Source organism: Lathyrus oleraceus, chromosome 5, assembly GCF_024323335.1.
Source record: "Lathyrus oleraceus cultivar Zhongwan6 chromosome 5, CAAS_Psat_ZW6_1.0, whole genome shotgun sequence".
NCBI classification, from domain to species: Eukaryota; Viridiplantae; Streptophyta; class Magnoliopsida; order Fabales; family Fabaceae; genus Lathyrus; species Lathyrus oleraceus.
The window spans coordinates 555,635,816-555,639,184 of record NC_066583.1 but is presented as its reverse complement, the minus strand read 5'-3'; the positions used below and the strand labels follow the sequence as shown (position 1 = coordinate 555,639,184).

General features: G+C 32.7%; 1 long non-coding RNA gene across 1 annotated transcript; it reads right to left on the bottom strand.

The window, feature by feature from the left end:
• Positions 1-1,006: 1,006 nt before the first annotated feature.
• LOC127086356 (uncharacterized) lies at positions 1,007-1,605 on the bottom strand. The gene is made up of 2 exons (XR_007789464.1): positions 1,335-1,605; positions 1,007-1,243 (listed from the first exon to the last, which is right to left on the bottom strand). It is a non-coding gene; the product is annotated as an uncharacterized LOC127086356 (long non-coding RNA).
• Positions 1,606-3,369: the final 1,764 nt, after the last annotated feature.

Genomic DNA, 3,369 nt, shown 5'->3' with positions numbered 1-3,369 from the left:
TTGAGTTCTCCATAACATGGAGATACATAGAAGTAAGATTTTGAAATCTTGTCAGGCACAATAATAAAAAAAATTAAAAGAAGTTCTTTTTAAAAATGAGTTTGCTTTATCCATTTCGACGTGAAACAAACAAATGCTTCAGTCTCAAAGTGCGAGCAACAAACAAAGGTTTAATCACTCAAAATGTATAAAGCGACACTCTTTAAAAACAATCGGCCAACACATAGTTTTTACACAGAACTACGTAGGTTTGAATTCCTCGTTGTATCTGAGAATACGTAGGAGCGAGACCCACAATCTCGTCAAACACTCAAATGAAAACTTTTTTTGGGACCCCTTTCGTTTTCTTGTTACAATCTTTTATTTACTCGAAGAAAACAATTAACAAAAGATAACATTCAATCGCAAGTTTAACTAAAAGGTTCTCGTTGAGTATAATGAACGTGAGGGATGCTAATACCTTTCCCTTACGTAATCGACTCCCGAACCCATATTTGATTGCGACGATCATTTTCTTTTTCTTTTAAGGGTTTTATCGATATTTTCTTTTTTCCTTTTTAAGAATAAATAAAATTCAGTGGCGACTATGCTCATATCAATTTTTCCGTGAGCGTGCGAACTCCTTCCATGAAAGATTGTATTATGCTATAAGCTTCAAATAAGCTGTTTAATTAAACAAACCCTTATTTTACACATCTTAGAACTTTAAAATTAAAAATTCTCTTATTTATAAATTATTTGCGATTAAAAAATATTGAGTATTGTCATTTATTATATCTGAAATTGCCGGTATTTGTTGTTCAGTAGTAAATGAGGTAAGAATCCAAATATGAGATATTTTTCAATTCTTGTACAGAAATACTAAAAATGAGAAACAAAATATATAATCCAAGAAAATAAGTAGTGAAATGTTGGAAAGGAAATGATTGATTACTTTTTATTTCATATGATATGATAAAAGTGCATAACAAAGACGTTATACACGATATTGAGTACACACATAGAATTCAGAAACAAGACTTGTTTATTTATTTATATTATAGTATTCTATATGGGTGTTGTTGGTGTTGGAGAAAAGGGATTTAACAGTTTTTAGTGCACCAACAGCGAAAGTCATCCCTGCATCTGCCGCTAATTGCGCCCTCTTGTGTTCTACAGTGACGGTCACATCCACCGAAGCATACTCCCTTATATGAACCAGCCAAATTCTCACATGTGTTTGCTTCACTCACCACTATTTCTTCTGCATCATCCAAATACAATTTAGATTAAATAAATATAAGAAATGAATTATATAATAATTAATTAATATACAAGAATGATGAGTTAATTACGTGCAACAAAGAGAACGAGGAGGAGGAAGGACAAGCAAGCTAGTGATTTCTTCTCCATGGCTTCTTAAGTAGTGATGAATATAAAAACTTAATATGACTCACTTCACTTAATGTGTTATGTGTGTTTGTGTGATATATGTGATGATTGTAAAACACTTATATATAGCCCCAAAGGGCTTGACTTGTAAGAGACATCACAATAAATATGACAGTGAGGTTTCTGAAGATAGAAGAAACCATAATGAAGTTTGTATTCTCATGGAGAATAGTCAATAACTTGGGGCGTATACTAGTGGAGCTTATTCAAACAAGCCAGTAGTACTAGCTACAGAACATACCATGTACAAATTAATACAACAATTTGAGTTATTCTACATTATTTGCTACAAACCGAAAGAACAGAATTATAGTCGCATTTTTATCAGCCGGAGTCTGTTTTTTCGGGGTTTTTCAATTACATTTTTGAAAATTTTCGAACATTTTTATTAAAATTCGTCGCGCATAGATCACATTGATATATTCATTTTTATTTTTCTATCAAGCGTGTATCGGAGTGTTGTTCGTTCCAGTCTTTTTATCTTATTTCTAATTTATTATTTAAATCAAAATAAATAATGTCTCATTTAATTTTAATATTTATTGTCATTGTGACTTGGTAAAACTCACGTCATTTTGAATCCCTCTCTAATTAGAATGTGTAAAAATAAAGGAATACTCTCTTCAGATTGTAAGACCCCAATTTTGTCCCTAAGATCCCTCATGGCATCATAACATTGCATTTGACATTGCCTCAAGTATCACAAGCATCTTGGTTCCCTTTGCCTTTGGGTGGGACTCCTTGTGAGTGGTTTGAGATCACCAATCATACTTGAATTGTATATTATTGCTTTTCTTATCTTGTCTACTAACCAAAAGCACAAAAATATGTCACTAACATCTTTTGTTTGTAGCTTAAGCAATCACAAGGTCTAAAGCTTCAAGAAGATCATTGGTACAAAGACATGGTCAAGAGGAGATGATAGCAAGCATGGTAATGGTTCCCAAAGCTTTCATCCATAAAATATGCCTCCCTAGTATCCCAATTCATCATTTTGATCATAGCAAGTCAAAGGGTTTGAGGTTTGTCCCCCAAGGAAACCCTAATTCATCTGTGCACCACAATGCCTTGCTCCTGAAGCAACCTCAGCCCATGATCAAATACAATCAAGGGAAGTTCTTTAACTCTTCATTTCATGCATATTTGAACTCATTTGAGTGTCATCAATCATCAATTCCTCAAGATATGAGTCATGGACTTGAGAAGTTGATCAGTCAATTCATCTGACTATTTTGAAATGCACTGAGACCTAACTTTTTATGTGTTGGTCAAATGGAGATCGTTCCAAAAGCAAAAATGTTCTTAAGAACAATATGAACAACTTTCATGTTCATCAAAAATTGATTTGAAGCTTGGAAGGCCATCTGTCATTCCAATACATTATAGGTCATTTTGACTAAAACCCTAATTTTGGGTCAACTTCCCAAGGACATAACTCATTAATTTTTTATGATTTTGAGGTGGGATCAAATTCATTGGAAATCTTAAGATGTTTACTTTAAATGTTATGTTGAACAAAATTTCAAAATCTCAAAGGAAATACATGTGATAATGCAAGACATTATAGGTCCTTTTGGATCAAATGCATTAAAAGTAAAAAAAGTCCAACTTCAAGTGCCCATAACTCTTTCATAAAAAATCCAAATAATGCACAATTTAAGTCCATTGTGATTATTTTGAAAATATCTACAACTTTGATGTTGGAGATTTTTCCATTTGGGGCTTGGAACATCAAAACAGAAGGGCTTGAACATTGGCCAAATTTGGAAACCTTGCATTGACATTTTTTGCACATCACACTTTAAACTCAAATTTCATAAATTTCCACACTTCAAATGAGTTTTTGTCAAACATAACATTTGTTCCTTATACAAAGACCTTTCCAACCATTACCCACATGCCTATGTGTGCATTTTCTAAATAGTATTTTCGAAGAGG